This window comes from Eleutherodactylus coqui, chromosome 1, assembly GCF_035609145.1.
Source record: "Eleutherodactylus coqui strain aEleCoq1 chromosome 1, aEleCoq1.hap1, whole genome shotgun sequence".
NCBI lineage: Eukaryota > Metazoa > Chordata > Amphibia > Anura > Eleutherodactylidae > Eleutherodactylus > Eleutherodactylus coqui.
This window is the reverse complement of record NC_089837.1, coordinates 274504977-274518750: the sequence shown is the minus strand read 5'-3', so window position 1 is coordinate 274518750 and position 13774 is coordinate 274504977.

Below are 13774 nucleotides of genomic sequence, written 5' to 3'. Positions count from 1 at the left end.
CAAAAATTTTTTAAAATAAAAAGCTCCTTCTTATGGCTATCTGTGACCGTGTGCATTTTACAGGTTGTCTGATGGGAGTTGTAGTCCATCACTATTGCACTTAGGCCTGTTTGCGGCCTTCCTGACTATTTTTTTCTGCCTGGAGTTTGCCTTACTATACTGCTCTCAGCGACAAAGTCTACGCACATAATTCCAAGATTATTTACACCAGGCTGTGTCTGCAGTGAATTAGAGACGCACAGCATACAGCCACAGCGACTGATAGAGGGAAAGTGATATACACAGTATATAGCCTGTATTCTTTTACCAAAAAAAAGCTCCTTCTTAGGGCGCCCACCCACTGGCGATTTTTTTCCCTGCGAAATTCGCAGCATTTTTTTCTCTGCAGGGGTCTATGGGACTTGTAATGTTAAAATCGCGATCGCGCAAAATCGCAATTTACCGCGAAATCGCGATTTTGCGCGATCGCGATTTTAACATTACAAGTCCCATAGACCCCTACAGAGAAAAAAATGCTGCGAATTTCGCAGGGAAAAAAAATCGCCAGTGGGTGGGCGCCCTAAGGGTAACCACTGACCGTTTAAATTTTACTGGGTGTCTGGTGGGGGTTTTAGTCCATCACTATTGCAATTAGGCCGGTTTGCGGCCTTCCTATTTTTTTCTGCCTGAAGTTTGCCTTACTATACCGCTCTCAGCGACAAAGACTAGGCACATAATTCCAAGATTATTTACACCGGGCTGTGTCTGCAGTGAATTTAACGCACAGCGTACGGCCAACACAAGTACTTACAGAGGGAAAGTAATATACACAGTATATAGCCTGTCTTCTTTTTAAAAAAAAAACAAAAAAGCTCCTCCGTTGGGCTACCTCTGACCATCTGCATTTTACTGAGTGCCTGGTGGGAGTTTTGGTGCATCACTATTGCATTGCTAGGCCTGTTTGCGGCCTTCCTTCCATTTTTTTCTGCCTGGAGTTAGCGTTACGATTCAGCTCTCTGCGTGAAAGTGTACGCATGTAATACCATAATTATTTACAGTGGTCTGCGTCTGCTCTATTCGTAATCCACCAGCCTGAGGGGTAGGGGTTGAGGATGTGGACGTGGGTGAGTATGCGGAGTTCCAAGTGAGGGTGTGGGCACAGGCCGAGTTCCTGGTCCAGGTGTATCCCAGCCGGCTGCTGCAGGATTAGGAGAGAGGCAAGTTTCTGGGGTCCCCAGCTTCATATCACAATTTATGGGCCCACGTGGTAGACCTTTATTGCAAACAGAGCAGTGTGAGCAGGTCCTGTCGTGAATGGCAGAAAATGCATCCAGCAATGTATTGGGCACCCAGTCTTCTACGCAGTCCACTGCTGAAACTCTGAATCCTCTGGCTGCTGCTCCTCCTTCCTCACAGCCAATACTGCTGCTACAAAAATGGTACTGGGGTCTGCATATGCTTCTGCTACATAAATGTTACATGAGTCTGCTGATACTGCTGCTACAGAAATGTTACAGTGGTCTGCGTATACTGCTGCTAGAGAAATGTTACTGGGGTCTGCCTATACTTCCACTACAGAAATGGTACTGGGGTCTGCCTATACTGCTGCTACAGAAATGTTCCTGGGGTCTGTTTATACCTTTGCTACAGGAATGTTACAGCGGTCTGTATATACTATGGATGCACTAAGTTTTCCCATCGCGGTGTTTTACCTATGTGGCACAAATAATACAGTGACTGACTAGGCCAGAATTGCTGGTCGAGGCCAAGTTGCTTCGCACAGCGAAACTCTTCCATGGTTGGCCACTCCGATTTCTTCCTGTGTAATACCATCTTTGTGCACTTACAGCATAGGCTAGGCCAAGGAACTCAAAGACTGCCCCTTCCAGTGTTGAGCTATCTATGTTGCGACACATGGATTTCCCATTGCTATGTAACTCAGGGCACTTAGGCTCACAAAGGTGGAGGCTCGGAACTGAGCCTGACCCTGGGCCCGCTAACGTGCTTCCCACGCAGACTATTGCGGGTCCTGGTCATGGTGTCTTGGGCTTGTAATGCCACCTCCTCCTCCTGCTTGGGGTCAGGGGATCAGCACTGGGCATCATGTATTTTCTCCAGTGTTACCACAATTATCTGAGACACTGATTTTGGCCAAAGAAGAGGAGCGTTACTGCATTGATGAGACCTTCACAGCTGTACTAGCATCGGAATCTGCTCTATGCCCACGATTGCTGAGGGTGTGTGCAGAGGCCTATGTACTCGGCACAGTGAAAGTCTGGCATGTTTGGGCACTATCATTTCTTCATGTTTATTACTGTCTTTGGGTTCCTTCGGCTCGCCTACGCTATGGGTGCACAAAGACTTCCCATAGCGGTGATTTACCTGTCCGGTAGGGTGCATAGTGCAGATGGCTTTCCCCTTGCGGTGTCGATAGAGCTATCCGACACCTAGACAGAATGAATACTGTGTGGGGACATGGACTTCCCATTGCTATGTCATTCGCGGCACCTTGGGTCTCACAAGGTGTTTGCTGGGACCGAGCCTGGCCAAGGGCTCGCTCAGATCCTTCCCACACAGGCTACAGCGGGCCGTGGTCATGGTTTCTTGGCCTTGTAAGGCCACCTCCTCCTCCTGCTTGGGGTCAGGGGATCAGCAATGCGCATCATGAATTTTCTCTCGTGTTATCACAGTTATCTGAGAAACTCGTTTGGGCCAAAGGAGAGGAGCATAACTGCATTAATGAGATGTTCACTGCTGTACTAGCATCGGAGTCCACTCTATGCTCGCGATTGCTAAGAGCGTGGGCAGAGGCCTATGGCCTTGGCGCACTTTAAGTCTGCCATGTTTGGGCAGTCTGATTCCTTCATATTTAATGCTGTCTTTGGGTTCCTTCGACTCGCCTATGCTGTGGGTGCACACAGACTTCCCATAGCAGTGATTTCCCTGTCCTGCACAAAGTGACTGACTGACTGACTTGGGTAGGGTGTACAGTGCAGATGCCTTTCCCCTTGCCGTGTCGCTAGAGCAATCTGACACCTAGACAGAATGAATACTGTGTGGGCACATGGACTGACCATTGCTATGTCAGTCGCAGCACCTTGGGTCTCACAAGGTATTTGCTGGGACCGAGCCTGGCCAAGGGCCCGTTCACATCCTTTCAACACAGGCTACAGCGGGTCCTGGTCATGTTTTTTTGGCCTTGTAAGGCCACCTTCTCCTCCTGCTTGGGGTCAGGTGATCAGCAATGCGCATCATGTATTTTCTCTCGTGTTCCCACAGTTATTTGAGAAACTTGTTTGGGCCAAAGGAGAGGAGCATAACTGCACTAATGTTACAGGGGCCTGCCTATACAGCAGCTGCAGAAATGTTACAGGGGTCTGCCTATACTTCAGCTGCAGAAACGTTACCGGGGGCTGCCTATACTTCAGCTGCAGAAATGTTACAGGGGTCTGCCTATACTGCTGCTACACAAATTTTACAGGGGTCTGCCTATACTGCTGCTACACAAATGTTACAGGAGTCTGCCTATACTGCTGCTACACAAATGTTACTGGGGTCTGCCTATACTGTTGCTACAAAAATGTTACTGGGATCTGTCTATACTGTTACTACTGAAATGTTACTGGGGTCTCCCTAGACTTCTGCAATATAACTGTTACTGGGGTCAGCTTATACCTTTGCTACAGGAATATTGCAGGTGTCTGTGCAAACTATGGGTGCACTAAGTTTTCTGATCGCGGTGTTCTACCTATCTGGCCCCCAAAAAAACACTGAGTGACTAGGGCATGGAGTGTGGGCCGAAGCCAACATGTATTTTCTCTCACGTTACCACAGCTATCCGGGGCACTGCAATGAGATTTCTTTATGTACCTTCTCTGGGTTCCTGGGACCCACCCATCCTGTGGGTGCACACATACTTCCCATAGAGGAGTTGTACCTGCCTGGCACTTTAAAAAAAAAAAAACAGACTGACTAGGGCATGAAGTGTGGGCTAAAGCCAACATGCATTTTCTCTCACGTTACCACAGCTATCCGGGGCACTGCATTGGGACAAACAAGAGGAGCGATACAGCGCTAATGAGACGTTCACAGCTACGCTAGCATCGGAGTCCGCTCTATGCCCGCGATTGCTGAGGGTTTGTGCAGAGGCCTATGTCCTGGGCGCAGGGAAAATCTGCCATGTTTGGGCACTCTGATTTCTTTATGTGTACTGTCTTTAAGTTCCTTCCTTTAAGTTTTACCTGTCTGTCCTCAAAAGACTGACAGACTCAGGTAGGGTGCAGAGTGCAGATGGTTTACCCCTTACGTTGTCGATGAGGTATCCGACACCCAAACAGAATAAGTAGTGTGTGGACACATAGATTCCCCATTGCTATGTCACTCGCAGCACCTTGGGCCACACAAGGTGTTTGCTGGGACCGAGCCTGGCCAAGGGCCCACTCACATCCTTTCAGCACAGGCTACAGCGGGTCCTGGTCATGGTTTCTTGGCCTTGTGAGGCCACCTCCTCCTCCTGCTTGGGGTCAGGGGGTCAGCATTGCGCATCATGTATTTTCTCTCCTGTTACCACAGTTATCTGAGATACTCGTTTTGGGCAAAAGGAGAGGAGCATAACTGCATTAATGAGACCTTCACAGGTGTACTAGCATCAAAGTCCGCTTCATTCCTACGATTGCTGAAGCTGTTGGCCGAGGCCTATGTCCCGGGGGAACTGCAACGACGCCAGGTTGGGCCTGTGGAACTTTTTCCTGGCTAATCCAGTCTTTGGAGCGGTGAAAGAAAATCTAAGTGATTTAATGAGACCTTCACAGGTGTACTAGCATTGACGTCCGCTTCATGCCTACAATTGCTGAAGCTGTGGCCCGAGGCCTATGTCGTCGGCATAGTGTAAGTCTGCCATGTTTGGCCTCTCTGATTTCTTTATTGTTCATGTCTTAGGTTGCGTTGGACCCACCTATGCTGTTGGTGCACACTTAGTTCCCATCGCGGTGTTTGACCTGTCTGGCACAAAGACACTGACTGACTTGGGTAGGGGGCAGAGTGCAGATGGCTTTCCTCTTGCAGTGTCGATTGAGCTATCTGACACCTAGACAGAATGAATACTGTGTGGGCACATGGATTCCCCATAGCTATGTAACTTATGCCCACGTTTGAAGCTCCTGACGGAGGTTGGCACTTTATTGGAATGAAGATCAAACGTCAATTTCTCATCGATTCTCTACAGCATTGTGGGCTATCACCCCGCCCCTTTTAAAGAGGGTCGCTACCTGGCCCTGCCAACCCTCTGCAGTGTGTGCCTCCGGTTCCTCCTCATGGCAGACGCACTTATAAATAGACATGAGGGTGGTGTGGCTATGCAGCCAGCGTGTGGCATGAGGGCAGCTGAAGGCTGCGCAGGGACACTTTTGTGTGCGCTGCGGACACAGGGTCGTGCAGCATGTAACCCAGGAGAAGAGGCAGCGGTGTGTCCCGCAGGCAGTGCTTGTGCTTGGTTGTAGGAAGTGCGGTGCTTAGCTAAGGTGTGCCTTGCTAATGAGGGTTTGTCCGAAGTAAAAATTGTTGGGGGGCTCACTCTTGCCACTATTGTGGCTTAATAGTGGGACCTGGGAACCGGAGATGCAGCCCAGCATGTTGCCTCTCGCCTGCCCTATCCGTATCTGTGTCGTTTCCATCACTTTCGTACGTTTTAAAGATTTGCATAAATAAAAACCTTAGAGAGCATCGGCGATATACAAAAATGTTCGAGTCGCCCATTGACTTCAATGGGGTTCATTACTCGAAACGAACCCTCGAGCATCGCGAAAAGTTCGACTCGAGCAGCGAGCACCCAAGCATTTAGGTGCTCGCTCATCTCTAGATAGAACACTTGTCTTCTCTTACTTGTCTTTTAAACTCCAACTGTACACTATGAACATGCTACAAAATGGATATCTGAATAATTTCAGAAAGTAATGAGGATCGATTAAAGAACAAAGACTGCGCGTTTGGGCGATCTTTTACAACCCTACAAATCCACCGCAAACTATTTTGCGCCCCAGATCGTGTTCGAATGGCCATATACGCAATATTATGAAGGTGTGCTGAGAATGTCCAGTGAACAATGACTAAAAGGAATGTTGCGAGCGCCCATGTGGGCACTTTGGGGAATGGTGATACTTACTGACAAGTTGAGAATGGGCCAGATCTATCCAAACTTTGTAACAACAGCAGCAGCATTTATGCTGCTTCATCAAAACTTGTGAAATGAGCTATGCTGGGCCATTTTTCTAAACAGCACTAATAGAGATTTTGAAGGAAGGAATATATATTGCAGGTCAAGATAAGGTGATATACAGCACTATATAAACAATGCTGTGTGCTTAGGATGATGCATTCAAACTACATAGGCAAGGCCAGCTTGGCCAACATCATTCTACTTGCATGTTTTTTTGTAGCAAAAATACAGGGACTAATGTCTCCTGCTGCAAAACACCGCTTCATCAATCATGGTTGTTGATGGAGGGTGTATCCGGAAATATGTCCCATTTTTCACAATGCTTTGTGAACCCATCAGCCGAGTATGCAATGCCACTGAGTAGGACTCCTGCAAGGCAAAGTGCAAAGAGGCAGGTCTAAATTTGCCTCTCTATGAAAGCTATGGGCTTGTGTAGCGGAAGACAATACTTTGTGCGTCAAAGATCCTCTGGTCAACAGAATTATCTTGAAAGCTTTAGCGAACACGTCCCACCAGCTTTACTTTAAAAAATGTAAAAAAAGGAATGCTACCTCTGACACAATGTTGCCAGAGTTTTGGATCAGAAATTCTTGAATGAGAGCCTTGAAGAAGGCTGCCATAGCCTAAATGTGAGGGCACATCAAGTAGGGACCTAGGCATGAATGCAAACCAGAAGGATAACAAGCTATAGACAGAGGCATTTCCTTGATCGCATGTTTGCCTGTGAGAAAAAAACAAAAACCGACAATTACAGAAATAACCATCTGAGAATGGTATGAAAAATTCCAAGATATAACAGAATACTCATACAATATATTTGTGGACAAATTTAAAAAAAATAAAAATACATTGCTGTCTAATGGGTAGTTCACACAGCCGGACTCCCGTGCTGCGTGTTCCATAGGAGCCAATGTTAAGATCAGTGCAGTACGGACCAAACAGCTACGTGTGTCTTTTTTTCCGTGGTGCACGCTGTCGCATGCAGGAAACAAACGGACATATGAACACTTCATAGGAAATACATGGTTTTAATAGGCGCGCGTTTTTCTGCGCGCATATGTACGAGCAAAAACATGCTCGTTTGAACGCACCCTTTAAGACACTGGTTTATAGAGTATGCTCTCAGCAGGGCCAGAAACATTTAGAACAGTGTATACTTTGGTGAAACGGCGCAAATTCACAGCCCCAAGACACTGGTATATAGAGTACGCTCTCAGCAGGGCCAGGACAATTTAAAACAGTGTATATTTTGGTGAAAAAGTGCAAATTCACAGCCCCGAGACTCTGGTATATAGAATACACTCTCAGCAGGGCCAGAGAAATTTAGAACTCAGTGTACATTAATTAAATAGTGCAAATTCATAGCCCCAAGACACTGGTTTATGGCGTACGCTCTCAGCAGGCCCAGAAAATTTTAGATTAGCGTATTGCGTTGTTAAATAGCGCAAATTCACAGCCCAATGACACTGGTATATAAAGTACGCTCTAAGCTGGGCCAGAGAAATTTAGAACAGTGTATACTGTTGTGAAATAGCGCAAATTCACAGCCCTAAGACACTGGTATACAGAGTATGCTCTCAGCAGGGCCAGAGAAATTCAGAACAGTGTGTACTTTGGTAAAATAGTGTAAATTCACAGCCCCAAGACCCTGGTATATAGAGTATGCTCTCAGCAAAGACAGAAAAATATAGAACAGTGTCTACTTTGGTGAAATGGCGCAAATTCACAGCCCCAAGACACTGGTATATAGAGTATGCTCTCAGCAGGGCCAGAGAAATTTAGAACAGTGTATACTGTTGTGAAATAGCGCAAATTCAGAGCCGCAAAACAACGGTATACAGAGTATGCTCTCAACAGGGCCAGAGAAATTTAGAATAGTGTATACTTTGTTAAAAGAATGCAAATTTACAGCCGCAAGACCCTGGTATATAGAGTGCGCTCTCAGCAGGGCCAGAAAAGGTTAGAACAGTGTATACTCTTGTGAAATAGCGCAAATTCACAGCCCCAAGCCACTGGTTTATAGAGTACACTCTGAGCAGGGCCAAAGAAATTTAGAACAGTGTATACTGTTGTGAAATAGCACAAATTCATCGACGCAAGGCACTCGTATACAGAGTATGCTCTCAGCAGGGCCAGAGAAATTTAGAACAGTGTGCTCTTTGGTGAAATAGTGCAAATTCACAACCCCAAAGACACTGGTATATGGAATACTCTCAGCAGGACCAGAGAAATTTAGAACAGTGTGTACTTTGGTGAAGAGAATAGAAAAAAAAACAGGCAATGGAGACGGCGCAACACTCCAGATTAAAGCAAATAGGAAGTGAGCAAAGGTATGTGAAATATTTATATATGTATACATATTCTCTATGTACTTCTACCTTTATCACATAGTTTTGGTGAATAGTCTTTTACTATACCTATGGTCATTGATTTCAGACTTTTTTTTTTTTTTTTTTCAATAGTTTTATGCATACTCATTTTTTCCATCTATCATTTTTCTACATATACTAATGTACTACGGTGTTATATGACTGTATGTTTTATATATATATATTTATTATATATACATACATACTAGCTGATATACCCGGCTTCGCCCGAGTTAATTTGGTACTGGTGTTTATCTGGTGTTCACACGGAAAATCTTATGAAGTCATGGTTACTTTAGAGATACTGTAGTAGTGCAGTACACAGAAGGGCCTGTAGAGGGCCAGAGACAGGACTTCTGGTGTGAAGGTTAACCAAGGGGTGGAGCAGGAACGAGATAAAAAGCCAGTTCCTACCAAGGAGAGAGAGAGTGAGAACCAGCGCAGCAGAGTGAGGTGCTGCAGGCTGGTGGCCTGGAAAGGCAAGAGGTTGACAGGGTGACGCCCCTAACCCCCCACCCAAGTTGGGGTGCTAATGGACATTAACGTGATTTACTGTGCTGTGACGTGTGATTAAATAAGCGCTGTCCGGAGCCAGATAAAGATATACACTGTTCCTGAGCCGTGTTTTCCTGTGGGGTGCGCATTCCTGGTACTAGAGGTCAGCGATCCAGAGGCAAGAGAACCCCCCTTGCCACATATGGTGGAGGATCCGGGCAGGTTCCAGAGTGGCGCACAAAGGGCCAGGAGGCCGAGTCTGCGGCTTAAAGGGCCAGGAGGCCGAGTCTGCGGCTTAAAGGGCCAGGAGGCCGAGTCTGCGGCTTAAAGGGCCAGGAGGCCGAGTCTGCGGCTTAAAGGGCCAGGAGGCCGAGTCTGCGGCTGTGCGGTGTGCAGTGTCCAAGGGGCCAGGAGGCCGAAGCTGCGGTTGCCTTGCAGGTTAACAGAGGACCTCAGACAAGGCAAGTTGGTGAACTGACTGCTTTATTTTGTTCAGTGTGGACTGAGTAGTAAAGATGGCGGCGGTTGCTGGAGGCCACCTAAAGCCCTGCTGTGGTTGCAGGCGGCATGGACTGCAAAGAACCGACAGCAAAGGATGGACATTTCGGCATGACATAATGTTTTCTGTGCATGATGAAACCATGGAAGCCGCACAGTGTGAACGGACATTTAAAGAAAGTTTGCCTAAGAACTGTTTTGCTGACCGGGTGGGGCAAGAGAAGTCCGCAAACCCTGGCAGGTCATGTGTGGGGGGATGGTGTAATGTATTATGTGCCTTATGTGTCAATATGTTTCCCAAATGCAGTCAGGATGTGAACAGGGTGCAATGAGTTCAGCCAACGCCCATGTGGGAGCCTGTGCAAGTATACCTCTAGTGAGAGAGGGAAGGAAGAGTGAAGATAGGGAGTGTAGTACTAGAATTGCTGAAGTGAGTAGTACTATGCCTTTAGAGAGAGAAAGGATAGATTATATTAAATCTGAAAAAAAGAAAAAAGGCTGCGGCTAGGGAAACAAGTAAGGTTGTCGGTGCAGATCCACAAATTCAGGGTGAGACAGCAAGAGAACGCTTGGTTAAAATTCAGGAGGGATTTGCACCAATGCAAGCGTGTATGAAGTTTCTGGAAGAAGCATCTCAAACTGCTAATTAAAGACTTGATGCACAGTTTGAGAAAGAAAGGACTAACTTGTGTCTGCTTGGAGTAGAGGCAAAGGCTGCTAACAGAGGAGCAGACAGATAAATTCCTAAAGGAAAAAGAAGGTATTCTTCAAGAAGTTGAGCAGCTGAAAGCAAAGAGTGCAGCTCTCTTAAAGGAGAAGGAGCATTTTGAGAGATTGGATAAGGAGGAAGCTGATCACCGGGTGTTGCTGGAACAGAAGTATGTTCAGTGTCAACAGAGCTTAAAAGAAATGAAGTAAGAAAGAGAAGTTTGAGGGATATCTTTCAACAGCCAATGAAGAGATACAAGACCTCAGAGAGGAGGCTGATCGCAGAGTATGTCTGGAGGCACAATCTGTGCAGTATGAACAGGACTGTAAGAAACTGCAAATGAAAACCCAAGAGTTGGAGATGACATGTTGCAAGTTAGAAAGAGCTTCTACAGATGCACGTAATCAAACTACAGGTTTGCAGAATCAGGTTGCAGAGTTGAAAATGCTGTTAGCAAAGAAAAATGGTGACTTGGAGTTCCAAGTGAGTCAGCTCAAGAAAGAGCTGGAAATATAGAAAGCTGCTGGCAGTCAGGCCGAGAAGCAAGCAGAGATTTGAAAGACTTACTGGGTGACAAAGAAAACCAGGAAGCGCTGCATGAGAGACTGGTGTCCCAGCTACAGATGAGCTTGGATGAGAAAACTGAAGTACATGGAATCCAAATCCAGGAGCTGGAACGGAGTCATGCTGTAGCTGTGGGGAAACTGTCCAAGCAGTTGAAGCAAAGTGAAAGAAACATGGAAAAATGAGTGTCTTGAGCTAACCCAAAAGGTGAAGGGGTTGTTGGAAGACAAGTGTGCATATGAGTGCAAGAGAAATACAGTGGAAATGCAGCTCCAAGAGCTACAAGTAAGTCACTGAAGGTGACAGTGTGCACACAGCATTGTCTGAGCAGGTGAGCAGGCTGCAGGTGAAGCTGGAGGCTCAGAGTGAAGAGTCTCAGAGGCTGGTGCAAGAAGAGACGCAGCAGAGGCTTGATCTTAGTGCGCACTTGAAGATTATACAAGATGAGAGAAATGTGTTCCACAAGCAGTTAGAGGAAGATGCAGAAGCTAAGAGAAACCTGTCAAAGCAGATTGCAACAATTCAGGCTGAGGTGTCTGACCTAAAATATGGACTGGAGAAGAGTGCGGTGTGCTTGGATTCTGTGGAAGATCAGAAAAGAAAAGTACAAGAGGAGTTAGAAGCTACAAGGCAGCAGTATGAAGAGAAGACAGCTGCCTGTGATAAGCTTGAGAAGGTTAAAGTTAGAGATGAGCGAGCACCAAAATGCTCGAGTGCTCGTTACTCGAGTCGAACTTTCAGTGATGCTCAAGAGTTCGTTTCAAGTAACGAACCCCATTGAAGTCAATGGGCGACTCGAGCATTTTTGTATATGACTGGTGCTCCGCTAAGCTTTTCATTTGTGAAAATCTTAGCGAATCACCAAAGTCATGTAAAAAACACAGAAATTGATAGGGCAGGCGAGGAGCAACATGCAGGGCTGCATTTCGGGCTCCGAGGTCTCATTATTAAGCCACAATAGCGGCAAGAGCGAACCACCCCCCCTCTCCCCCCCCCCCCCCCGCACTGTCAGCATAAAGATCGTTCTCCTCTGCCACAGCTGCCACAGAAGAACTATGTTAGCCCATTGAATTCAATGGAGCCGGCAATACAGCTGGCTCCATTGAAAGCAATGGGCTGCCGGCGAGCGCGGGATGAATTTTCGGGAAGGGCTTAAAAATATAAGCTCTTACCTGAAAATCATCCTAAAATGTGTAAAAAAAAAAAAAAAAAAAAATGGATACTCACCTTTCCGCTGCAGCCGGAGCTCAGTCGCGTCTGGCCGGCAGTTCTCCTGAACTGCTGTGAGTAGTATTCAGCAGCCGGGGATTTAAGGAAATACCTGATGTTCCTAAGATTGTTTACCGAAGAAATAGAACCCTTCAAAACATTATAGCACCATCGGACCCTTTGCAAAAAAATTATAAACAATAAAAGAAGGCTCCAAGGCAAATCTAGTGAGCATAATGTAGGTGCATTTAGATGTCATAAAAATCGCTGTAAGTGTTGTGCTTCCATTCCGAATGGAAGAAAAGAAATCTTTGTGGAACATGAAAGTAAACTAGTATATTTTAAACAACGCCTAAACTGTGAGTCTGCATGGGTAATTTACCTACTTGAGTGCCCTTGTGGACTCAAATATATTGGTCGGACAACAAGAGCCCTGAGGATAAGAATTAACCAACACCGTTTTAATATAGTATCGGGTTTTATGAAACACAGTAAAAACGACATTTTAAAGAAGTACACAACCAAGATCCCACCAAATTAAGCGTGACGCCACTTGAAACCATCCTCTCCAGATCATTCTCTCAATTACGTGAGCGAGAGATGTTCTGGATATTCCGGATGGATTCTCTATATCCTAATGGTTTAAACGAAACCCTAGAAAAAATCACCTAATACCACTATTAACATTAGGTTTTAAGATTTTATGACTATTTATGGATTTAGCATATGTGAATTAAAGGGGTTGTCCCGAGGCAGCAAGTGGGTCTATACACTTCTGTATGGCCATATTAATGCACTTTGTAATGTACATTGTGCATTAATTATGAGCCATACAGAAGTTATAAAAAGTTTTATACTTACCTGCTCCGTTGCTGGCGTCCTCGTCTCCATGGTGCCGACTAATTTTCGCCCTCCGATGGCCAAATTAGCCGCGCTTGCGCAGTCCGGGTCTTCTCCTCTTCTCTATGGGGCTCCGTGTAGCTCCGTGTAGCTCCGCCCCGTCACGTGCCGATTCCAGCCAATCAGGAGGCTGGAATCGGCAATGGACCGCACAGAAGCCCTGCGGTCCATGAAGACAGAGGATCCCGGCGGCCATCTTCAGCAGGTGAGTATGAAGACGCCGGACCGCCGGGATTCAGGTAAGCGCTGTGCGGGTGGGTTTTTTAACCCCTGCATCGGGGTTGTCTCGCGCCGAACGGGGGGGGGGGTTAAAAAAAAAAAAAACCCGTTTCGGCGCGGGACATCTCCTTTAAGGTTATTCTTGTAAATGTATTGAGGTATCATTAAGTGGTAGTGATTGTTGGTGACTTGTAAAGATAGTATTATATATTTATTTACATATTAACTTTATGAGATAAAATATATATATAATTATCGATATTTATGGACATTACAGCAAATTATTATATATTTTTAAATGAGCCATAGGGAGGATATAATTGTTACAATATAAACTTGTGGGTTTTTCGTTTGTAGTATTGGAAATATGCCCTGGTTTAATTATAAAAGATCTGTTTTTATACTGCGATCCATATATGGGGGTTGCTGCCCCGAATATTGAAATCCGCCCAGTAAGTATGAACACTCCATTAAACTCAGTATACCTGGTGCAGAAGCGTGATGAGCTCATGCAAACCACGCCCCCTACGTGATAGCGATGACGGGGGACGCAGCACGATACCCAAGATGGAACGCACGCACACCGGAGTATCTGTCAGATGACGTAAGCAGGGTTGT